This window comes from Trichosurus vulpecula, chromosome 4 (assembly GCF_011100635.1).
Source record: "Trichosurus vulpecula isolate mTriVul1 chromosome 4, mTriVul1.pri, whole genome shotgun sequence".
NCBI classification, from domain to species: Eukaryota; Metazoa; Chordata; class Mammalia; order Diprotodontia; family Phalangeridae; genus Trichosurus; species Trichosurus vulpecula.
Genome location: NC_050576.1, coordinates 404,081,164 through 404,108,022, shown reverse-complemented (window position 1 = coordinate 404,108,022; position 26,859 = coordinate 404,081,164).

The window sequence follows — 26,859 nt, the reverse complement described above, 5'->3', positions numbered from 1 at the left end:
CCCTCAAGAAGCTTTCATTCTACTAGAATTTGGAAGTAGGGAGATACAAACAATGTGTCAAGTTTTCTTTCCATAGTCAAACAACATTATGATCTTTGTGTCAGTATCCTGGATGTGTTTAGTGGCATTAAGGCAAAATGTTGCTTTGCTTAGACCCTGGGCCTGTGCAATTGATTGATCTCCTGTATGTCAGTTGGGTCATCTTTATTCCTGAATTCAAATGAAGAAAGAAATGTTCCAGAGTATTCTAAAGAAAAGAAACAAGTATAGAATGTTCCTCCCCTGGGATAATATGTAGCCCTTGGGCTGCTTGTGGAGAATAGGAAAGGCTTTGTCATGATTATGGGCCATTCAACTAGGTGGCACAGTGAATAGAAAGTGGGAATCAGGAAGACCTCCCTTTTGTCAGACAAGTGATATGGAAATTGATATATCTCCTTGACTAACATTTGGGAGAGCCAAATCACATACCCCTGAGACCCTCATTGGTATATAGTATAGCACCTCATTGTAATATTTATCCTTGCAATTGTTAACCAACCAGAGTTGATTGACATCCTCAGGAATACCTGTCCTTCTACAGGCATATAAACTGTGAGCCCATCACCATGAGGGGTCTTTGGCATTCAAGAGTGTCACTGAACTATTTTTATTATAAATATGCTAGCCTAATTAATAAAATGATTAAGTTACCCAGAAACTATGTTACTCAAAATTTTTAAATGCCACACTTCTCTGTGTCTCAGTTTCTTCGTCTTTAAATGGGGGATAATGATAGCACCTACCTCCAAGAATTGTTGTGAGGCTCAAATAAGAACTTATTAGAAAAGCATTTTGCACACCCTAAAACATTGTATAAATGTTAGCTAATTACACAATGGAAAATTGGTGCCCTCTAGTCTTGGCCATCAGTCAATTACACTCTATTGTTTGTTAATTTGTGCAACATCTGTTGCAGTCTTAGGGTGTAAAATAAAGTTGTTATTAAAAGTATGATAAAATTTTAGCTATTTAGAGTCCTTAGGGCATGAGTTTTCTCAATAGTTTATAGCTTTATCTTATAAAGGACCAAAATTTTGAAATATTTAAAAAAATTATACATCTCTTGGTCTTCTTAAGCAGAAGAGAGAGTACATAATTTTAACTCTTTTTCCAGATGAATTAGCATTATTCTTACAAATGGTTATATTGTATATGATACCAGAAAGTCCCCAAAGATGTTTAGGCCTATTTGCTTCTATCCTAAATGACCTCAAACAACCTTGTATGAATTCTTTTGTCTGTTTTTCTAATTCATTGCTTTCCCTTGTTTGTACTTTTGCATAATAAACCTGTACTTTTCTCAGCAATTTATGAACTCAGTTTTTCATAACCTAGTGTTTCTTCCACGGACATGGATTCATATCATGTTAGTAGTTTATCTTGATGACATTTTAACATTTTTGCTGGGATCAGGGCAGCACATTGCCTTGGTTAAAGCACAGTTCCCCACTTCTTTGAACAGAACCATCTATTTACAAAGTTAAATAAATGCCAATGGAAGAGAAAGAGCTAGCACTTTTGAAACATGCAAGAATACAGGGGAAATGTGGAGGATCCGTCAAAGGTAGAAGAGGTCATAGAAGGAATGGAACTCATAAAAACCAAGGAATTGGTGGATCTGTGTCTTACTATCACTTTATCCTATGTTTTGTGACACTGATGAGGCTCTTCACAGGTTTATTAAGGTATCCAAATCTTTGATCACTGCAGGAGAAACTGCTTTTAGGGTACTAAAAGACTAATTCACTTCTGCTTTTCTGCTAACATGTCCAGAACCCTAGGTTCAGGTTGCATGCAGGTGCCTTTAATGTGGTACAAAGCTACTCTATTCTAAGACAGTATCCATCCCAATATATTATAGTTTGGAACATATTTTTCGTGGGAACAAAAATAAATAGCCTAGAAAAAGAGTGATCAGCAATTAAGGTTTTAGACATTTAAATTTTGCTACCACCTCTTGAACAGATCCTTATCATAGTCCCATAAAACCACATGGACTTTAAAAACATCTAACACAGAAAAATGAAGAATTTGCAGGTAGATTATATTTTGGTATTTTTGTAAAGTTGTTAAACGTTTGCATTGTGCAAATTCTAGACCACTGAAATAATCCCCCAGCAACATATACACATATAAATACTCAGGTATATATACACATACATATACACATATGTATATGTACTGTACATATATGTATATATGAGTGTATACTTGTGTGTATACATATCTATATGTATATGTTCTGACCAGAGAATTTTGTAGACAAAGTTTTAAGTAGGCCTTACAAAACCACTCTAATAATAATATGTGCAGAATGCCTGCATGCAGACCCAGCTGTTTACCAGACAAGCAATAAGAATCTCACCCCAAGACTGGGGGCCAGAGGCAGGGGCAGTGTTGAATAGATTGTTGCATCTTTGATCTAAGATATATGTTTCTCCTAGGGAGGTCTGGTCGGTTGTGGTAACGTAATGATATCCAAATGGTGATCACATGGGCTTGTTTAAAACACTCTACACAATTGCTTAGGTTTTTTATTGGTCCTGTTTCTGGTATGAAGTCAGCTGGTATGTGTAATATCAAGGTCTATGTCCAAAGGACCTAAGGAGAAAATGTCTTAAACTTATTGACACACATCCTAACTCTTCAATGCCTTGATGAAATAGCAATGATGGATTCTATCACAGCCCTGATAACATCCTGAAAGTAGAATTATATAAATGTGATAGCAAAAATGCTCACAGATGAGGCTGACATTACTCTATAGATCAGTTCCATCACTGCCCAAATAAGATAATATTTGTAAAGTGCTTATCACAGGGTCTAGCACATAGTAAATGCTATGTAATTTCATGTAACCTTCCCCTTTCCCTTCAATGGACCCAGCAGTGCCTGGCTCAAGGGAGTCTTTTGGATATATAGTCCCATCAAGAAATTGTGTTGGATCAGGTCACACAATGTTTGTCATACTTTTGTTCTTTGTTCACTGTCCACCAGATTAAAGTTCACCACTATTGAATCAAATTGAACTGATCTGGATTGAATTGGCAGTCAGATATGACTGCAATTCTGAGAAAACCAACCAGGTATGAAAATGATACCTCTGCCTTTGCACCTCCTATCATACTGAACAATCAATTCTGCCAAACACAGAGTTTGGCTATAATACAATCCTGAATATTCCTTTTCATTCAAACCATATTTGGTGCTCTTTTTGTACTCAAACCTACACACATAGTAGGGCTAGTGCTTAGTCAATAATTAATTGAGGTATCTGAAACTGGTGCTGGCCAACCAAAAAGAATCATAAGAAGGAAACAAAGATCCCTATAAATGTCAGGCAGAACAGCCATGGAATCTAAGATTGGTCCTAGAAATGAGAGATCTATGTGAGGCTGAACTTCCCAAAATTTTGTGTAGGTCAGCTATCATTTTAAAAGCAGACTTAGTGGCCTGCTGACTGGAACTCCTAGAGTCAATTTACTTCATATACTCACCACGTCCTACTCCACCATAGATACATAGGTCCAGAGCTATAAATAGTTGTTTCTTATGCATTCCCATTCTCACAACCTTATGCTGCTAGTGCTTCAAGAAGAATTTCTCAATAAATAAATTCTCCATTCTTAAAAATATTGGCATTGTCTCTGGCAATTAGTGGATTGTGAAAGATGTGAGCAGAAAGAAGCCATGGGAGCCATGACACCTTCTTCATGTCCCTGAATTGGTAGATTCATCTCACTGATGGTATCCCATCAAGTCAAGGCTCTCAGGTCCAAGGAAAGGAACAGTGCTTTCTTCCTTTTCTTAAAGATTTTCAAGGACAGTTATGTCAATAGGAATAGTGGAAGCTATTCAGGGGTGCCCAGGATCCAGCAGGAGCCATGTGTTGAATTTTCAGTGTAAGCACTTACCTCTCAGAAATCAGCCAATAGGACAGATTTTTGCCCAATGTATTGCTTTATTGATTTTCTAGACTTAAGAAAGTAATAAAGAAAATTTTAATGATGCTGATTAAGTTTAAAAGTTTGTCATACATAAGTTTGAGCCACCACCAAAGAGCTAGTATTTATTTATTTATTTATTTGTTTGTTTGTTTGTTTGTTTGTTTGTTTTTAGAGCTAGTATTTAAACATTGATCAGAACTTCCTTGTGGGCAGAGCCAAGATGGTGGAGTAAAGGTGCTCTGCACTCTCTCAAAAAAGAGGTACAAAAATTTACTGAAGAAATCAACTATTTAAAAAGCAGAATTGGGCAAATGGAAAAGGGGTACAAAATTTATTAATAAATTAATTCCTTACTTTCATTGGGAATGGGTTTAAGAGAGAACAACAGATAGATAGATGGATAGACTTAAAGATAAAAGTCTTCTAAATTCAGAAGAAATAAAATAGTAAGAGGCTAGGGAGGGGGGAGAGGATAAAGGAGGGATTTCTAGAGGGAAGGGTGAGGAAATAGGTCAAAGGGGTTACAGAAGGGTGTTTAGATTTATGGGAATGTGAGGATAGGGGAGGGAATCTTTGGAATGAGGGTAGGCTAAGTATCAGGAGGGCAAGGTAGCAGTAAAGTAGAGGAGTCAAGAGGGATAGGAAATAAGAGATATGCTTAAACATAAAAACAAAGATCAGGAGCAGAATTTCTTAGGGAAAGTATATGTCTATATATACATGTGGATATATGTGTTTAAGTCTAAATTTTTTAAAAAATATTAATTTCTTAAAAATTAGAATTGGGCAAGAGGAAGCTAATGGCTCCATGAAACACAGAGATACAATATTTAAAAATCATAACAATGAAAAAATAGAAAAAATGTGAAATATCTCATTGGAAAAAAAACAACTGACCTGGAAACTGATCCAGGAGAGATAGTTTAAGAACTATTGGACTACCAGAAAGCCTTGACCAAAAAAAAAGTCTAGACAATGCCTTTCAAGAAATTATCAAGAAAAATTGCCCTGATATCCTAGAGAGCAAAATAGAAATTGAAAGAATCCAGCCATCACCTCCTGAGATCCCAAAACAAAATCTCTCAGAAATATTATAGCCAAATTCCATAGCACCTAGATGAAGAAGAAAATATTGCAAGTATCCAGAAAGCAACAAATCAAATATCATGGAGCTATAGTCAGGATAACACAGAATTTAACAGCTTCTACAGGAAAGGATAAGAAGGCTTAGAATGTGATGTTCCAGAGGGCAAAACCGCTAAGATTACAATAAAAATTTACCTACATAGAGACATTGAGCATAATCCTATGGGGGTAGTGGGGAGGGAGATGAAATTCAATGAAACAGTGGACTTTCAAGCATTCTTGAAGAAAAGACCAGAGCTGATTAGAAAAAGAGGTAATAATATACACACTCAGTTGGGTATAGAAATCTATCTTGCACTATAAGGAAGTGAGAGGGGTGAGGTATAAGAAAAAGTGGGGAGGAATGATAGAAGGGTACATGTATTAGGGGAGGTGGTGATTAAATACAGATTTTTGAGGAGTTACAGAGTAAAAGGAGAGAGAGAGAAGGATAAATAAGTAGAAAAATAAGATGGAGTGAAATAGAGTTAGTAATCATAACTGTTAATGTGAATGGGATGAACTCACCCATAAAATAGATGTAGATAGAAGAGTAGGTTAAAATCAGAATGTGACAATATGTTGTTAACAAAAAACATAATTGAAGCAGAGAGACATATATGGAGTAAGGGTAAGGGACTAAAGCAGAATCCACTATCCTTCAGCTGAAGTTGATAAAAAAGTAAGAGTAGCAAACATGATTTCAGACAAAGCAAGAGCAAAAATAGATTTAATTGAAAGAGATAAGGAGCAGCTAGGTGGTGCAGTGAATAGAGCACTGGCCTTGGAGTCAGGAGAACCTGAGTTTAAGTCCAGCCTCAGATACTTGACACTTACTAGCTGTGAGACCTTGGGCAAGTCACTTAACCCCAATTGCCTTGCCTTCCCTCCTCCTCTTCCAAAAAAAGAGATAAGCAGAGAATTTTAGATTTACATTATTGGATATATTCAATGAAGACTAGTACCTCTGGTGTAGGGGCTGCTTTTCAGGGCTGCTTTGCACAATTAGTATATGCCTAATCCACCTAACTCTCACAGCTCCAAGAAGCTATAGCATGTGCAGTGGCCACATCCCAGTAAATTGTTTCAGCAGACAGGCTAAACCAGGTTGAGGATAACAGAAGAGTCTCAAACCCTTTAATGAGTTAGGGGAGTGTCTACTCCAAGCATGTGAAGACTTCCCCTGGTGGAATGGCAGATAAGAACAATTTGATCCAACAGTCGTTAAAGCAGCCAAAGCAGATGTTGTGAAGCTTGGTTAGATATCAAAAACACCAAGGTCATCTACTGATTCTGAGCCATCACTAGTTGTCTTAACTCTGTGTGCTGACACTAGAAGAGAGAATGAAGCCAATGACTTTGTGCAACTCCGCCTCACTTAAATCCAATTTATGCACAAATCAAAAGACATCACCCTTCACTCATAGCATTTTACCATTATCATCAAAGTCCTATGGCAACAGGCAAGTGACAAAGCATCAGGTGTAGATACACTGGTTGCTGTAATTACAGTACTGCTCACAAGCACCCCAGGCCATAAGGTCATTTTTCCTCTCAGTGGAAGCAGCAGTGGGACCCAGCAGTCCCCTGAGTATCTGAGCAGCCTTTTAAGGACCACAGGGCTCACCTGCTGGTATGAGGAAGGGGATAGAAAAAAATGTCCTAAAAGGTGTCTGCTTTACCTTACCTATTTACCATAGCAAGCAATGATCCCACCCTATGGATGAAACACCCCCCAAATATGGACAAAAACTTCACAAAGATGATTCTATTTACCATCAGTATGTGGAATGTGCATACATTTATCAACAACATGAAATACAGTAGACACAAAAGACAAACAGTTCTTCTTGCAAGAGAACTCAACAGATATTTCATCCAAACCACAGACCTAAGTGAAACAAGACAGGCAAATGAAGGGCCAGCTTACTGAAGTCAAACTGGATACACGTTTTTTTCTGGAGTGATCACATTGAAGAGGAACATTATGAAGCTGGCATAGGTTTTGCAATCAAAACTAATCTAATCAACAAGCTTGTATACCTAACAGAAAGAGTAAATGACAGACTCACGACAATGCAATTGCCGCTTTCAAGAAAGAGCTACATTGTCATCATCAGTGCCTATCTCCCACCATGACAAACCCTGATGAGATCAAAGAAAAATTTTATGAAAACCTGGAAACCCTCATCATCAATGTGTCAAAAAGGGCAAGCTTATAAGCTTATAAAGTCTGGATGACTTTAATGTTAGAATAAACACGGACTACCATAAATGGCAGGGAGTCCTAGAGGGGAATGGAATCACAAACAGTATCTCATGGCCTTCTCATCACCAACACTGTCTTCCATTTACCTAAATGAAATAGAGCTTTGTGGATACACCCTTGCAGCAAACATTCACATTTAATAGACTGTGCTATTATAAGGAGAAGAGACAGGCAGTATGTGAGAGTGACAAAGACAATGTGTGACACAGAGTCCTGGACAGATCATAGACTTATCCTCTCCAAACTAAATATTCACATTCAACAAAAGTGGCAAGCCCAAGGCAAGATGATCACCAGAAGACAATGCTTCTCTGAGCAGAAACAGTTTGTTGCTTAGTTGGAGGAAAAGCTGAGCTAACACATGATTGGCAATAGTACAGCTGAAAATGAGTGCCCAGCTTTCAAAGATTTGATGTATGGCACTGAATTTACTCATTTGGGTCAGAACACTCAAAAACATCAAGACTGATTTGATGAAAATGATGGAAAAAATAGAAAAGCTGCAAAATGAAAAACAAGGACTCCACAGGGTTTACAACCAGGACAGTTCATCCATCTCTAAGAAGACAGTGTTTAACTCCAACAAAAGTAAAGTGCAAACAAAGCTTAGCAAAATGCAGGACTCTTGGCTCAGTAAGAAAGTAGATGAAATTCAGTTTTACACTTATAGAAACAATTTAAAACACTTTTATGATGCCCTGAAGGCTCTCTATGGGCCAAAGACATATAGTGTATCTCATCTACTCAGTGCTGAGGGAACCACATTGATTAGTGATAAGGATATAATCCTGGAAAGATGGACTGAACATTTCCATAGTGTTCTCAACAGACCATCACCAACCAATACTGAACCCACTGACCATTTAACTCAGGTTGAAGTCAATCCCTCCCTAGATTTTCAACTGAATTTCCAAATGAGGAAGAGGTTTTGAATCCATTAGACTTCTTTCCTGTGGCAAAGTATGTGGCTGCTGATTCTACTCCAGTCGAGATTTACAGGGTGGAAGTTCACGTAAAAGCTGATTGAAATGTTCTGGTTTATATGGCAAGAGGAGATTATCCCCCAGGAGTTCAAGGATGCCTCCAATGTCCATCTCTATAAAGGTAAAGGAAATAGATTGTCCTATGAGAATAAAAGGAGTCATCTCTTTCTTAGTCATTGCTGGCAATATTCTTGTCAGAGTCCTCTTTAATAAGATGACCTGAAAGATGCTGATCCACCTGAAAGTGAGTGTGGCTTCCAAAAGAGCTGAAGGATGATCTATATAATGTTTACTGCCCAAAAACTCAAGAAGTAATGTCAGAAACAAAACAGAGGTTTATACAAAAAGTTTATTGATCTGACCAAAGCCTTTGACACTGTCAGTGTTGAGGGCTTTTGGAAAAATTATTTCAAAATTTGGTTTCCCCTAGAAGTTCATCAGTATTGTATGTCGATTTCAAGATGGCATGCTTACCTGGGTTCTGGATAATGAGTGATACTCTTGAGCTTTTTCAGTCACTGATGGAGTAAAACAAGGCTCTGTGCTTGCTCCCAGGCTTTTTAGCATGATGTTTACAGCAATATTGAGAGACATCTTCACTGAGGATGAACTTAGTACCAAGGTCAGCTACCACCCTGGTGGTAAATTATTTAACTTGAAAAAGCTACAAGCTAAGACTACAGTAGAGGAAAAGTTGGTGAATGACTTTTTGTTTACAAATGACTGTACAGTCAGTAAAGCCTCTGGAGCTGAGAAGCAACAAAGTATGGATAGATTCTTTGCTGTTTGTGCTAATTTTGCCCTAACAATTGATACTAAGAAAACACAGGAACCATCAGTTACAGCAAATAGAAAGGTTAAACCCAAAGAGTCCAGATTCTCAGTTAAAAACTCACTATTTCACAAAATCTGCTGGGAAAATTGGAAAACCATATGGCAGAAACTGGGCATAGACCAATATCTTACACCATATACTAAAATAAAGTGAAAATTGGTTCATGATTCAGGAATAAAGGCTGATACTATAAGCAATTTTGGAGAGCAAGGAATAGTTTACCTGTTAGGTTTATGGGAAAGGGAAGAATTCATGACCCAAAAAGAGATAGAGAGTATTAGAAAACATAAAATGGATAATTTTGATTATGTTAAACTGAAAACTTTTTGTACAAACAAAGCCATTGCAACAAAGATTAGGAAGGAAGCAGAAAACTAGGAAAGAAGCCTTATAACCAGTGTCTCAGATCAAGGCCTCATCTCTAAAATATACAGGGAACTGAGCCAAATTTATCAGAATACAAGTCATTCCCCAGTTGATAAATGGTCAAAGAACACGAACAAGTAGTTTTCAGAGGAAGAAATTAAAGATGTCTATAGTCATATGAAAAAAATGCTCTAAATCACTATTGATTAGAGAAATGCAAATCAAAACAAATCTTTGGTACCACATCTCTCCTGTTAGATTGGCTATCACGACCAAACACAAAAATGATAAATTGTTCGTGGGGTTGTGAACTAGTCCAGCCATTCTGGAGAGCAAATTTGGAACTACACTCAAAGGGCTTTAAAAATTTGCATATGCTATAAGCCAGAAATATCACTTCTAGGGCTGCATCCCAAAGAGATCACAGAAGTGGGAAATGGAACAGAATGTACAAAAATATTTATAGCAGCTCTTTTTGTTGTGGCAAAGAACTGGAAATCAGGGTGATGCCCATCAATTGAGCAACAGCTAAACATATTGTGATATATGAACTCAATAGAATACTACTGTGCTCTAAGAAATGTGGAGCAAATGGACATCATTATAACCTCAAAAGACTTATATGAACTGATGCTGAGTGAGAGGAGCAGAACCACAATTACACAATTACACAATTACAGGCATATTGTGTCAGTAAGGACTAACTTTGATGGACTTGGCTCCTCTCATGAATGAAATTGAGCAAGCCATAAATGAACTCCCTAGGAAAAATCTCCAGAGCCAGATGCAATGCAAGGTTCAAAGACAGTTCCAAATGATCCATGAAGGAGAAAGCTATGCACATGCCGAGAAAGAAATATGGAGTCTGAATGAAGATTGAGGCAAACTATTTGCTCTCTTTTTCCTTCCATTTTTGGTTTACTTTCTTCTTTCTCATGATTCATTCCATTGGTTATAATTCTTCTTTACAACTGGACTATTTTGCAAATAAGTTCAATGTTAACGTATATGTAGAACCTACATTGGATTACATGCCATCTTGGAGGGGAAGGGGGAAGAGAGAGAGTGAGAGAGAAAATTTGGAATCCAAAATATTGTGTAACTGAGTGTTGCAAACTAAAAATCAAAAATAAATTTATAATTTACAAAATGACTCTAAAAAAACTCTAGAGCTCCAGACCTCACAAAATGATAGAGTGAAACAAGTCTCCAGCCCAAGACAGCCTGGAAAGTCAACAGGAGGAGTCTGCACTGGGAGTGGAGGGTAGTCCAGCATGGCCAAGGCCTGCACAGACCAGGCCTGAGCAGACCAGGAAGAGCAGGCCTCAGGGCACTGACTCACTGGTAACTGTGGTGGTTTCTAGACTTCTCAACCCACAAACACCAAAGACATCATAAGAGGTCAGTGGAAAAAAAAATGCTTTCAGACCTGGGTGAGACAAGAGCATGGCACGACCCCAGAACCAGTGCAGAGGAGGCAGTAAAGGTGACAGCATCAGCAGTGGCTGCTTCAGGAGCCAGCCCCAAAGACAGTGGGAGGGGGTGGCGATCAAGCATCTGATCAGAGTGACCTCTTTGCTGGCGCTGAGGCAGGATTCTCTTGTTTTGCCTTGCTTGGATCTGGGTTGAAGTCCTGGGTGTGAGGAGGAGCACTGATGTGACTGAGCTTGTGGTGGCTGTGGAGAGGGAACCTTCCTCACAGTTCTAAGGCAGCAAATAGTGCTTAAGGTCACTCACACACCAGAGCCCAGGCCAGGAGAGTAGTAAATACCCCTCTGTGGATCATAACACTTCAGAAGAACTGAAAATTTACAGATGCCTAGAAGTAGCCCTGAAAATAACTTCACAAAACTCCTGAAGCTTGGGACAGAGCACTCTCTACTCTGGAAGCAGAGATATACTTTAGCAAAGAGCTCAAAAGTCAAATAATTGTCTGGGAAAATGAGGAGACAGTGTAGAAAAACTCAGACAATAGAATCTTAATTTGGTTACAAAGAAGATTAATACATACAACCAGAAGAAGAGAACATCAAAGCTCCTACATCCAAAGCCTCCCAGAAAAAATATGAATTGGTCAAAGGCTATGGAAGAGCTCAAAAAGGAGTTTGAAAATCAAGTAAGAGAAGTAGAGGAAAAATTGGGAAGACAAATGGGAGAGATGCAAGAAAATCATGAAAAATGAGTCAACAGTTTGCTAAATGAGACCCCCCCAAAATATTGAAGAAAATAACACCTTAAAAATAGATTAACCCAAATGGCAAAAGAGGTCCAAAAGCCCACTGAGGAGAAGAACACCTTAAAAATCAAATTGACCAAATGGAAAAGGATGTACAAAAGTTCACTGAAGAAAATACTTCCTTAAAAATCAGAATGGAGCGAATGCAAGCAAAAGTATGAAAAAATACAAGAAAATGTGAAATATCTCACTGGAAAAACCACTGACCTAGAAAATAGATCCAAGGTGGGATAATTTAAAAACTATTGGAGTACCTGAAGGCCATGATCACAAAAAGAGCCTGGACATCATCTTTCAAGAAATTATCAAGGAAAATTTCCTTGATATTCTAAAACCAGAAGGTAAAACAGAAATTGAAAGAATCCACCAATCACCTCTTGAAAAAGATACCAAAAGGAAAACTCCTAGGAATATTGTAGCCAAATTTCAGAGTTACCAGGTCAAGGAGAAAATATTACAAGCAGCCAGAAAGACACAATTCGAATATTGTGGAAACACAATCAGAATAACACAAGATCTAGCACCTTCTACATTAAAGGATCAAACGGCTTGGAATATAATACTCTGGAGGTCAAAGGAGCTAGGATTAAAACCAAGAATAACCTACTGTATCAGTAATTAAGGTGGGACTTTCTTTTACTTTTTTCTCTTTTAGCACTTATTTAATCAAGGTCCTTGAAGAGTCTGGCCTTTGTTTCTCTGATTATATCTGGAGTCTTTGATGACCTCCTTGCCTCAGGATAAAGCCTAGTTTGCATGGGTTTGAGTCACATGTTTGTGATGCCAGGAGCTTTTAGGCCACGTGGGTTTGAGTCGCATGTTTCTTATGCCCTTTGACCCTGAACAGGATATATAAACCCAGAGGTTGGTGTTTATCCTCGGGGCTTTCACTCACTGGAAGAGTATTGATGTGTAGACTCTGGGTAGCCATTGTTAAGAGCCCCCCAGCCTTGAAGAAACACAGATATTTTGTTTGGGGCTCTCACTCACTGGAACAGTGGTGTGGGACTCTGGGCAAGCCATCGTAACTGCCCCGCCCCCAGCTTTGCTAACCCAGACATTGGTTTGTATTTGGTCTCCTTATAATGTATGTTTGTAATTTGTTTTTACTTGCTCAGGTTGCTGGATTTTCCTCCTGAACTAAGTGAACAATATTTGTACTTTTAATTATAGTGAGATTGTTAACCCCTTAAAATTGCTTTCCTTAGTAAAGCAGATCAAAAGAATCAGTTCTGTCAGCTCTTGTTGCTAGTCTTGTTGGGTCTTACCCCCCAACAGCAGGTGCTATCCACATTGTTGCTATGCCTACCCAGCAAAACTGATACTTCAGGGGAAAAATGGATTTTGAATGAAATGGAGGACTTTCAAGCATTCTTGTTGAAAAGACCAGAGCTGAATGGAAAATTTGACTTTCAAACATGAGAATCAAGAGAAGTATGAAAAGATAAAGAGGAAAGAGAAATCATAAGGGACTTATTAAAATTGAATTGTTTACATTCCTACAACAAAAGATGATATATGTAACTCATGAGTCCTTTCTCAGTATTAGGGTAGTTGAAGGGAATATACACATATAAAGGAAGAGGGCACAGGGTGAAGGTATAATATCTTAAAAAATGAAATTAAGGGGTGATAGAGGAATATTTTGGGAGAAGGAGAAAGGGAGAGGTAGAACAGTGTAAATCATCTCACATAAAAGAGGCAAGGAAAAGATGTCTTAGTGAAAGGGAAGAGGGAGGGAAGTGGAAGTGAAGCTTACTCTTATTAGACTTGGCTTAAGGATGGAATTACACACTCACAATCTTACCCTACAGGAAAGTAGGAGGGAATGAGTTAAGCAGGAGGGGCATGTTGGAAGGGAGGGCAGATTGGGGGAGGGGTAGTCAGAAGCAAACACTTTTGAAAAGATACAAGCTCAAAAGAGAAAGTAGAATAAATGGTGGAAGGGGTAAGATGGAGGGAAATATGGTTAGTCTTTCACTACATGACTATTATGGAAATGTTTTGCATAACCACACATGTGTACCTTTATTGAATTGCTTGCCTTCTCAATAAGGGTGGGTGGGGAGGGAAGAAGGGATGGTATTTGAAACTTAAACTTTTAAAAACAAATGTTTAAAATTGTTTTTATGGGCAGGTGGGAAATAAGATATACAGGCAATGGAGTACAGAAATCTATCTTGCCCTACAAGAAAGTAAGGGGGAAGGGGATAAGATGGGGGTGACAGAAGGGAGAACAGATTGGGGAAATGGGTAATCAGAATGCATGCCATCTTGGGGTAGAGGAGGGGAGAGATGGGGAGAAAATTCGTAACTCAAAATCTTGTGGAAATGAATATTGAAAACTAAATTTAAATAAATTAATCTAAAAAAAAGGATCTATGGTCATTGTCCATTTCTCCTTTTTGCTCATGATGTTTACCTATTTCCTGGTTTTTAAAGTTGAGCTCTCCTGTTGGAGGATAGGAGCCTTGACACAAGCTTCTTGTGCTAGGGGCTATGGGCCTGGTTACTGGCTTTGTTTGCTGGGGCCTCAGGTACTGGCAGCTAGAGGTAATAAGGGTCTGTCAGCATACCTGGTTCACAGCTGGGGTCAGCAACACTGAAGATCTCAGAATTGGGGTGAGTTTGGCATATGAAGGATGCCTGCTTACCTAGGCTGCTCTGAAGTACCAGAAGGTTTGGCTGCTGGAGGACAACAGCCTGCCTGGAGTTGTGTGTCCTGGAGTTGTGGTGAAGCATTGAGAGGTCTGGCTGCTTGAGTCTACCAGTTAGCCTGCTGGTGCCAAGGCCCTTGGGTTATTCTGGTGTTGGTGCTTGCTTGTTCTACCACCCTGGGTTTCAGGATCTCCCCTGGATTGCTGACGTGGGGCTTCCTGTTGGCTTGCTGCAATGCATCTCATCCTGTATGCTCCCCTTCCACCAGAACAAAAAGGACCTTTCCTGTTAATCCTCCAAAGTTCCTGGCCGAAAACACTGCTGTACCACGTATTTCTGTTGGCTCATTTATTCCAGGGTTTTTCCTGGGTGATATTTTCTGGGTTTTTAGAGGTCAATAAGGTAGAGTGAAAGTGACTTATGTCACAATCTGTCAGCTTGGCTTTCAGAAGTCTGAGAGGTTTGGAATACTGTGGACACATTCACTTACCTTGGAAATATTCTTTGGAGGGATATACACATCGATAATGAGAATGACACATGCATTGCAGGAACAAATTCAGTGTTTGGGAGGTTCCAAATGAAAATGTGAGAGAGAAGAGTTTTTAGACTGCTTACCAGACTGACTGTGATACCTGCACAATGTTCCGGTGTAAAAAAAAAGTCCCACCTTAATTACCATAACAGAAATCTTTCTTGCCCTATAGGAAAATAGAAGGTAGGGGATAAGATAAGGTGGGTGTGATAGAAGGGAGGGCAGACTAGAACAAGGGATAATCAGAATGTATGTTGTCCTGGAGTTGGGGGAGGGGAGAGATGGGGAGAAAATTTAGAATTCAAAATCTTGTGGAAGTGAATGTTGAAAACTGAAAATAAATAATTTAAAAAGGCTAACCCAAATGTCAAAAGAAGTCCAAAAATCCGATGAGGAGAAGGATACCTTAAAAAACAGAATAGGCCAAATGGAAAAGGAGGACCAAAAGCTCAGCGAAGAAAATAATTTATTAGAAACTCAAATCGAACAAATGGAAGCTAATGACTCTGTGAGAAATCAAGAAATTATTAAACAGAACCAAGAGAATGAAAAAAATAGAAGACAATATGAACTATCTCACAGCAAAAATAATTGACCTGGAAAAGACAGCCAGGAGATATCATTTACAATTATTGGCCTACTTGAAAGCCATGATCAAAAAAAGAGCCTAGACATCATCTTTCAAGAAATTATCAAGGAAAGCTGCCCTGATATTCTAGAACAAGAGGGTAAAATAGACATAGAAAGGTAGAAAGGATCCACCCATCACCTCCTGAAAGATATCCCAAAAGAAAAACTCCTAGGAATATTGTAGTCAGATTCCAGAGTACTAAGTCAAGGAGAAAATATCACAAGCCGCCAGAAAGAAATAATTCAAGTACTGTGGAAACTATAATCAGGATAACACAAGATTTAGCAGCTTCTACACTAAAGGATCAGAGGGCATGGAATATGATATTCCAGAGGTCAAAGAGGGTAGGATTAAAACCAAGAATCACCTACCCAGCAAAACTAAGTATAATACTTTGTGGGGCGGGGGTGGTGGCAGGAACAGACATTCAATGAAATAGGTGACTTACAAGAATTCTTGTTGAAAAGACCAGAGCTGAATAGAAAATTTGACTTTCAAATACAAGAATCAAGAGAAACATGAAAGGGTAAACAGGAAAGAGAAGCCATAAGGGACTTCTTAAAGTTGAACTGCTTACATTCCTACACGGAAAGATGATACTTGTAACTCATGAGACCTTTCTCAGTATTAAGGTAGTTAGAGGAAATTTTATACATACGTACACACATACATATATATACATATACACACAAGCACATATACATATATATTAAATATATTATATATAATATATTTAATATATAATGTATTTATATATTATATATATTTTATATATATTTATATTTACAATATAATATATTATATATAATATATTTAATATATAATGTATTTATATATTATATATATTTTATATATATTTATATTTACAATATAATATATTTATATATTATATATGATATATAAAAATTATGTATATTATATGTGTACATATGTATATGTATGTATATATAATATATTTATATATTATATATATTATATACAAATTATATATATAATATGTATATATGTATATGTGTATATAAGAATATATATGTATGTGTGTGTGTGTGTGTATTCCTACATGGAAAGATTTTATTTGTAACTCATGAGACCTTTTTCAGTATTAGAATAGTTGCTGGGAATATATTCCCAAACACACACACATATATACATACATACACACGCATACACAATGCAGGGTGAGTCGAATATGAAGGCACAATGCCTAAAAATGAAAATTAATGGTTGAGAGATGAATGTACTGGGATAACTAAAAAGGGGGAGGTAGAATGGGGTAAATTGTCTCACATAAATGAGGCAAGAAAAAGATTTTACATTGGAGGGGAAGAGAAGAGAGGTGAGGGAGAATTAGTGAACCCTCCTCTCATTGGATTTGGCTTGAGGACAGAATAACATAGACATTCAGTACAGAAATCTATCTTACCCTACAGGAAAATGAAAGGGAAGGAGATGGGGGGGGGGTAATCATAGAAAGGAGGGTAGATTGGGGGATGGGGTAATCAGAAGCAAACACTTTTAAGGAGGGACAGGGTCAAAGGACAGATTAGAATAAATGGGAAGAGGGATAGGATGGAGGAGAGTCAGCACAGGATAGTTAGTTTTTCACCACATGACTATTATGAAAGTGTTTTGCATAACTACACATCTATAACCTATATCGAATGAGGGTGAGTGGGGAGGGAAGATTGGAGAGAATATGGAACTCAAAGTTTTTAAAATGAATGTTAAAAATTGTTTTACATGCAACTGGGAAATAAGATATACAGGCAATGGGGTATAGAAATCTATCTTATCCTACAGGAAAATGGAAGGGAAGGGGATAAAAGAAGGGCAGCCATGATAGAAGGGAGGGCAGATTGGTGGAAGGGGCAATCAGAATGCTAGCTGTCTTGGGTGGGGGGAGGGGAGAAAGAAAATTTGGAACTCAAAATTTTGTGGAAGTGAATGTTGAAAAACAAAAATAAATTAACAGAAACAAAGATCAGAAGCAAAGCAAGGATGCCCATTATTGCCACTGTTATTCAATATTGTGCTAGAAACGTTAGCTTTAGGAATAAGAGAAGGAAAAGCAATTGAAAGTATTGGAATAGGCAACAAGGAAGCAAAGCTATCACTCTTTGATGGTATACTTAGAGATTCCTAGAGAATCAACTAAAAAGCTACTTGAAAATATTAACAACTGGGGGCAGAGCCAAGATGGCAGCTGGAAAGCAGGGACTTGCTTAAGCTCTCCCCCAAGTCCCCCCAAACACCTGTAAAAATGGCTCTGAACACATTCTAGACCTGCAGAACCCACAAAATAACATAGGGAAACAGGTCTCTAGCCCAGGAGAGCCTGGATGGTCAATGGGAAGGGTATATGGCACTGTGCTGGGAGCAGAGTGAGGCCCATGCCAGGACAGACCAGAGCCAGAGTCAGCCAGCCAGAACAGGCCTTGGGACCATGAATCAGTGAGCTGTGGCAGATACCAGACTTCTCAACCCACAAATGCCAAAGAGCAGGTTAGAGGGAAACTGTGGAATCGAGTTTAGAACAGTTTGGTCACCAGCCTTGGGGGTGAGGAGGTGGTGCTGCAGTGGTGGTGGCAATAGCAGGAAACTCCTGAGGCTGCTTCCAGGGCTACAGCATCAGCTGCTTCCCAAGTCCTGGCTCACATGGTGGGAGGAATCTAGCAGTGAATCAGAGTGGGAATGCAAGGAGTGCTTTGCAAGCACAAAGGCAGATTCTCTTTCTCTACCCTGCTTGGATCTGAATTGCGGTCCTGGTTCATGGTTCTTGGAGGAGAGGAGTGCTGCGGTGACAGAGCCTGGGGCGACGGTAGAGTGGAAGTAGCTCTGAAAACAGCAGTGCTTGGACCCCAAAGTTTGGGACAGAGTACTCTCTACTCTACAAGCAGTCATACCCTGACAAAGAGCTCAAGGGTCAAGTAGTTGGCTGGGAACATGAACAGGCAGTGAAAACAGACTCAGACTCAAACTGAGACTCAAACTCAAACTCTAGATTCTTTTTTTGGTGACAAAGAAGATATAAACATACAGCCAGAAGAAGTCAACAAACTCAAAGAGCCTACATCAAAAGCCTCCAAGAAAAATACGAATAGGTCTCAGGCTATGGAAGAGCTCAAAAAGAATGTGGAAAAGCACATAAAAGAAGTAGAGGAAAAATTGGGAAGAGAACTGAGAGTGATGCAAGAAAACCATGAAAAACAAGTCAATGACTTGCTAAAGGAGACCAAAAGAAATACTGAAGAAAATAACATCTTAAAAATTAGATTGGAGCAAGTAGAAACTAATGACTTTATGAGAAATCAAGATATTATAAAACAGAACCAAAGGAATTTTTAAAATGTTAAATATCTCATTGGAAAAACCACTGACCTGGAGAATAGATCCAGGAGAGATAATTTAAAAATTAGTGGATTACCTGAAATCCATGATCAAAAAAAGAGCCTAGACATCATCTTTCAAGAAATCATCCAGGAAAACTGCCATGATATTCTAGAGCTAGGGGGTAAAATAGAAATTGAAAGAATCCACTGATCACCTCTTGAAAAAGATCCCAAAAAGAAAACCCCTAGGAATATTGTCACCAAATTCCAGAGTTTCCAGGTCAAGGAGAAAATAATGCAAGCAGCCAGAAAGAAACAATTTGAGTATTGTGGAAACCCAACCAGAATAACACAAGATCTAGCAGCTTCTACATTAAGGGATCTAAGGGCTTGGAATATGATATTCTGGAGGTCAAAGGAGCTGGGATTAAAACCAAGAATCCCCTACCCAGCAAAACTGAGTGTAATGCTCCAAGGCAAAATATGGATTTTCAATAAAATAGAGGACTTTCAAGCTTTCTCAATGAAAAGAACAGAGCTGAATAGAAAATTTGATTTTCAAATATAAGAATCAAGAGAAGCATGAAAAGGTACACAAGAAAGAAAATTCATAAGGGACTTACTAAAGTTGAACTGTTTTGTTTACATTCCTACATGGAAAGATGATGTGTGTAATTCATAAGACCTTTCTCAGTATTAGGGGAGTTGAAGAGAATATAGACAAAGAATATAGGGTGAGTTGAATACGAAGGGATGATAGCTAAAAAAATGAAATAAATTTAAGGGGTGAGAGAGGGATATATTGAGAGAAGGAGAAAGAGAGAGATATAATGGAGTAAATTATCTCACATAAAAGTGGAAAGAAAAAGTAGTTCTGTTGAAAGGGAAGAGGAGGCAGGTGAGGGGGAATGAGTGAATCTTACTCTCATCAGATTCAACTTGAGGAGGGAATAACATACATACTCAATTGGGTATCTTACTCCACAGGAAAGTAAAGGGAAGGGGATTAAAAAAGGGAGGATGATAGAAGGGAGGGCAGATGGAGGAGGAGGTAATCAAGAGCAAACACTTTTGAAAAGGGACAAGTGCAAGGGAGAAAATTGAAAAAAGGGGGACAAGATAGGATGGAAGGAAATATAGTTAGCCTTTCACAACATGAGCATAGTGGAAGTGTTTTACATAATGATACACGTGTGATCTATGTTGAATTGCTTGCTTTCCAGGGAGGGTGGGTGGGAAGGGAAGAGGGGAGAGAATTTGGAACTCAAAGTTTTAAAAGCAGATGCTTAAAAAAGTTGGTTTTTTACATACAGCTTAGAAACAAGATATAAATGGAATGTGGCATAGAAATCTATCCTGCCCTGCAAAAAAGTAAGGGGAAAGGGGAATGGGATGGGTAGTGGGGTGAAAGAAGGGAGGGCCTACTGGGGAATGAGGCAATAGAAAACATGCCATCTTGAAATTGGGGGGGAGGGTAGAAATGAGGAGAAAATTTGTAACTCAAAATCTTGTGGAAATCAATGTTGAAAACTAAAATATTAAATAAAATGATAAAATAAAGATATAGAAAATTAAAAATTAAAAAAAAAATTAACAACTCTAGAAAAGTTCCAGGATATAAAATAAGACCACATAAATCATCAGTAACTATATATATGATTAACAAAGCCCAGTAGCAAGAGATAGAAAGACATTCCATTTAAAATACCTGTAAACAATATAAAATACTTTGGACTCTACCCATCAAGACAAGCCCGGGAACTATATGACCATAATTACGAAACACTTCACACAAATAAAGTCAGATCTAAACAACTGGAAAAATATCAATTATTCATAGGTAGGCTGAGCCAATATAACACAAATGACAATTATGCCTAAACTAATTTTCTTATTCAGTGCCTTATCAAACTACCAAATAATTATTTAATAGAGCTCAAAAAAATAACAACAAAATTCATCTGGAAAAACAGAAGGTCAAGAATATCAAGATAATCAATGAAACAAAATACAGAGAAAGGGTCTCAGTAATACCAGATCTCAAACTATATTATAAAGCAGTAATCATTAAAACTATCTGTGACTGGCTAAGAAATAGAATGATGGATCAGTGGAATAGATTATGTATAAGACAGTAATAAATGGCCACGGTAACCTAGTTTTTTGTTTTTTTTTATAAAATCAAAGACCCCAGATGCTGGGATAAGAACTCACTATTTGAAAAAAAAATTGTGGGTAAAACTGGAAAGTGGTTTGGCAGAAACTAGGCAGAGATCAGCATCTCATCCAGTATACACAAGATAAGGCCAAAATTGCTACATGATTTAGGCATAAAGGGAGCTATCATAAGGAAATTACGAGAGCATGGAATATTTTATCTGTCAGATCCATGAGTAAATGAAGAGTGTTTGACCAAGCACAGATAGAGAGCATTATGTATACAGAAATATGTAAAATAATCCTATATATGCTTCTATTTATCAGTCCTTTTTCAGGATGCAGATAGTATCCTTCTTCATATGTCCTTTATGGCTAATTTGGATAATTATAATAGTCAAAACAACTTATTAATTCAAAGTTCTTCATAAAACAATATTATTGTTACTATATACAATGTTCTCTCAATTCTACTCATTTTGCTCTTCATTATTTCATGCAAGTTGCTCCATGGTTTTTCTAAGATCATTGAGTCAATCATTTCTTATAGCACAGTAGTATTCCATCACAATCATATACCACAACTTGTTCAACCACTCCTCAATTAATGGGCACCCAGGAAATTTCTAGTTCTTTGTTACCACACTTTAGAACTGAAATAGCAGCCTTTAATATTAAGCCTTAGGGCACCTTTGTATCCACATCACTGAGTATGGCTGGCAGCTCTCATAGTAGTATTCTCTCCTTACCAGACCCTACACCGCCTCAGACAGGGAAAGGGGGGACAAAAAAGGTATGGCTTTTTAGTCATACTGCCTAGTCTTCCCCTTCCTATATCAAGAAAGGATTCACTAGCTGGTGAGATGGGGGGTAGCTGGCCCTTCCCAGGAGAGGTAGGTGGGTCCCTGCTGATTCTCTGCCCTCCTTCTGGAGCTTCATACCATGGAATAACTTTGCTATAGTTCTCTGGAATTTTGTTTTGCAGAAAAAAACAAGTCACCTAGAGGGAACCAGTGAAGACAAACAGGAATAAAGCAACAATCATTATAGGAAGTGTCTTCTGACATGTGGAGAGATTCCCTGTTAACTGCAGTTCAATGGGGGCTTCACCGTGATAGTCAGGTAAATGGATGTGGCAAGTATATAGACCAGAATGAGAGACCTGGACCTGCTGGATCTTCAAGGTCACCTTCCCCACAGCCATGTCATGTTTCAGCAGCTCCATCCTCCCCTGGAACTTAGTGCCCTGGTAGTCCTCTTCTTCCCAATGGGTTGCCAGTACCAGAGGGCCTGGTTTCTGGACCAGTTCACAGTCATGTCCTAAGCATTCATCTTAGGGGAGAGTTCACAGGGGAGTGGGACATTTTCCCCCTGCTTGGCCTGAATGAGCTGAGCTGGGCCAGTCGCAGAGAATGTTCCTTTTTGGCATTCTGCTACCTTAAGGTCAAAGCTGGCTTCACTGTAAATGGGTGTAATATCAATTAAGTTAGGATGTTTTCACTATTTTAGCATGATAAATTAAGTATCTTTGATTGAGCCTTACTAGGTGCAAAGCCCAAGGCCCAAACTCCTATCTAATAGGTGCTAAGCCTATGTGGGCCCGAAGGCCTCAGGGTCCTAAGGGGAGTTGCTAAGACCAGAGGCAATAGTAAGAGCCTAAGTTCTGGTCGCTCAGATGATGTTTGATGATGGCTAAAGAGTGTATGAAAAGAGACAACAGAGTTATTTGCTGAGGCTCTCACTCCTGGAGGAGTGTTGTCATGTGACTTTGGGCAGCCATCACCCAGATGTTGCTGGTTTCTTGGTAACTATGAATTGTATTTGGTCTGTTTATAATGTATGTTTGTAATTTGTTTGTATTTGCTCTGAAGTTCAGGGTGCTGGATTTTTCCCCTGAACTAAGTGAATGATACTTATATGTTGGATTGAAATAAGATTGTTAACCCCTTAATGTTGCTTTCTTTAGTAAAGCAGATCAAAAGAACCTGTGCTGGCAGCATTCTTGTTGTTGGGCTTGTGCTGGTCTTTCACCCCCACAACAGCTGCTAGATGAATTGTTGCAACAAATGGGGCCTCTCTGGAAAAGGCATGTATACTGGCCAGTATTAGAGAGCTAGACCCCATGGATGCTCAGGGTTACCTTCCCCTCTGCCATGTCCTCTCTTAGAATCTTTGTCCTCCCTCAGAATGCAGGAGCCTGGAATTCCTCCACTTCCTACCTTATGTGGTACAAGTGCACAACCAGCGGGTCTCTGACCCACTTCACAGTCATTTCCCTAGCACCCATCTCAGGAGAGAGGTGGCCAGAGAGCAGGACATCTCCACCTACCCAGACCACAGTGGGCTGGGTCAGAGGGTCAGTGTATCAACAATCTAGGTAACAGCTGCTGTGGGATTGTAAAACTAACAACAACCAGCTCACAGAACGCTGCAAGCCCAGGTGCTTTTCATCTGCTTTACAAATGCAATTTGTAGTTATCAACATCTGAGTGTTGAGCTGGGGGGCTTATTACAATGGCTGGCCCAGAGTCGTGCCACTCCTGCTGTGGCTCAGAGCTCCTGAGAGAGAATGCTAACCTCTGAGCTTATATATCCTGTTCAGGGCCCCGAGGGCCCTGACCTCACCCAGGCTGAGAGTGGAAAAGTTCCCCACCCCCAATATCACATCAGATACAAATCAACGACTCCCAATTGTCTCAGTACTGAGAAATACAAAAACACCCCACTTTATCTGCCCCATTCAAACAAAGGCCAGAATCATTAAAGGTCAACAGCAAAAAGTCCCACCTTAATTACTATTACAGCCAGATACTGTGAAGCTTCCTCATCCAAGAAACAAAGAAGCTGGAGGATGAGACATATGAGGTATAAAGGTAGAGACGAGCTACTGTAGGCAGCTGGCCAGGGATTCCACTTTATGGTCCAGATCTTGGCTGACAGAAACACAACCAGGAGACACTTGGTATCTCCAGAATAACAAAAAATTCCCTAGGCTCATTCTCAGTCAGAAAAGAGAGAATTCATACCATCAGAAAAAGTGGAATCAGTTTTTTTAAATGAATGTTGATTATTTTTACATGTAATTGGGGGGAAATTAAATATAATTTTTTTAAAGAACATTTGAGATCATTTCTAGATCTAGATCTATGATTTTATGATCCTTCTTCATCATTTCAGTTAAAGATTTACCCACAAAGAGAAGCCATTAGGGTCAAAGATAATAAACCTAGAAACAATGTGTCAGTGGAAAAATCACTGGACTTGTAGTCACAAAATGCTAGAGCAAATCTTAATCTGTAGTCTTACTGTGAGTCTTTGGAAAAGGTCATAACTTTGTCCTCAATTTTCTCATCTATAAATAGTGGTACTTTCACTCTTTACCTTAAAGGGTTGAGAAAAGTTCTTTGTTACTTACAAAGCACCACATAGATGCCACCTCTAATTATAAAGCTCGTCACAAATCACTTAACATATTCTTTACCTAATCCTGAAAGAAGCATAATAATAATAACTCACAATTTTACAATGCCTTAAGGTTTATGAAATACTTTACACACAACAACTCTGTTTATTTATGGTATTATTAACCTTTTTACAGATAAGGAAACAGAGGTTCTAAGAGGTTCAATATTTTGCTTATAGGTCACTAGCTAACAAATATGCAAGATAGGATACAAATCCAACTATACTAACACTTGGTCCAGAATTCTTTCCACTATCCCTTGTTGTTTCTCATATATAGATTATCTCTCTTATGTAGATGCCATGCTATAGTTTTCGTTGTGTTTCTTAAGCCTGAGGAACATAATGATCAATTAAGATAAGCTTATGATTTTCCAGAAAAGAAAAATGGAGTCTAAAGAGATAAAGTCATTCACCCAAAGTTACAAAGCTAGTTAGGGGCAGACCCAAGATTCAGATTCTCAATCTTTTTGAGATTTTGCACACAGTACTGTTGGTTTTTATGTTTTTATTTTGAAGAAATCAGCTTTTCATGCAAGTCAAATTCAGGACGTTTGGGAGATTACCCCCACCAAAAATATCTGCTAAAAATCAAATTCACTATCAAAACTTTAGATTTTTTTCCTTTGTTTTTTTCAAATCAGCTTGAGTATAAAACACTGAGTTTTATATTTTGATATCTTGGCCAATGTTAATAAATAAAAGAAGAAAAAAAACACAGGACTCCTGTGTTTGCTGCTGTGTTTTCTCTGTTCTGAAAATCTTAGAAATGTCAATTCAGTTCAGTTCAATTCAGTATAATGCAATGCAAGGCCCTCCACAGGGTTAGACCAAGAGAAATGAAATATTTTTTAATTTCATATATGTGATAGATAATAGTTGTATTTATTGGCCTATGAAATCATCTTGAAGGATTCAAATCCTATTACAACGCTGTTAACTAGATGATTATTTTATATTCATGATCTTGAATTTTACATTTTGAGTATGTTTCTGTTTCTCTCACCTACTAGCTTAGCTATCAGCAATAGAACTGAGATTTATATAATTTCTTGCAGCTCCTGCCCTCCCTTCTAGCTAAAGGACAAGGAATTTCATGTTAAAACAATGATAAAAGTCTACATCCCAAATGACAGATTCCATCATCAGTGAGTACAAACCACCTTAGACCAGTGTTGCATAAATGTTTGGGTTGTTGGCCCAGTGTTGGAACTGGTAAACCTCATTCTAAAAAGATACATTCCTCTTGTTCCTGAACCCTATGACCCAAACACAAGTCCTATTAGGCCTGACCATCAAGCTCATACATTGTGCAAAAATATAAAAGTTCTGATGGTTTCTAAATGAACCAAATTTTAGGTTCGCAGGTATCCATTTTTAGTATACTTGGGTAAGAAAGTTTTAGGATTCTCTCGTAGGAAAGGTCTTATTCTCTTTGGAAGGGTGAATGCAATTCAATTCATTGCACAAACTCAATCCCAGGATGATAGTTTCAAATGTAAATTATTTTAATTTTGGAATAATTTCTTTGGTTTTAGTATACAAGGAACAATCTTGTAAGGTATGCAGCACCACATGGCAGCAAATTCTTAGTGAGATGGCAGATGGCTGGAGGATATCTGTTTTCATCAAGACTAGTAATGAATTACACATGCAGACTAGGGAGATAGATTCTAAATTAATACACTATGTCTGCCACCCATGCGTATGTATGGGTACACACACACACACACACACACACACACACACACACACTACACCCTTGCCACCATATTCTTCTTCTTTTCCCAAGGAATAAAACAGAAAGGAGGGCAGGTAGATGGTAAATTAGATAGAGTGCTGGTACAGTCTTAGACAGTTATCTAGTACCCTAAGGAGAATAAATTAATTGCCTGGAGTCATAGGCCAGGGTCACAAAGCCAGTAAGTGTTACAATCAGGTCTTAAACCCAGGTCTTTCTAGCTTCAAGCCTCCTTCACTATCCACAATGCACACTACCTTTCAACAGATGCAGATAACCAACTGAATATGACACCATCTATTTATTAATTCTGGAGCAGCTAGGTGGCACAGTGGATAAGAGGGCCAGGACTGAAGTCAAAAAGACTCATCTTCCTGAGTTCAAATCTGTCCTCAGACACTTACTAGCCATGTAACCCTGGGCAAGTCACTTAACCCTGTTTGCCTCAGTTTCCTCATCTAAAAAATTAAACTGGATTAGGAAATAGCAAGCCACTCCAGTATCTTTGCCAAGAAAACCCAAAATGGGATCGCAAAGAGTCGG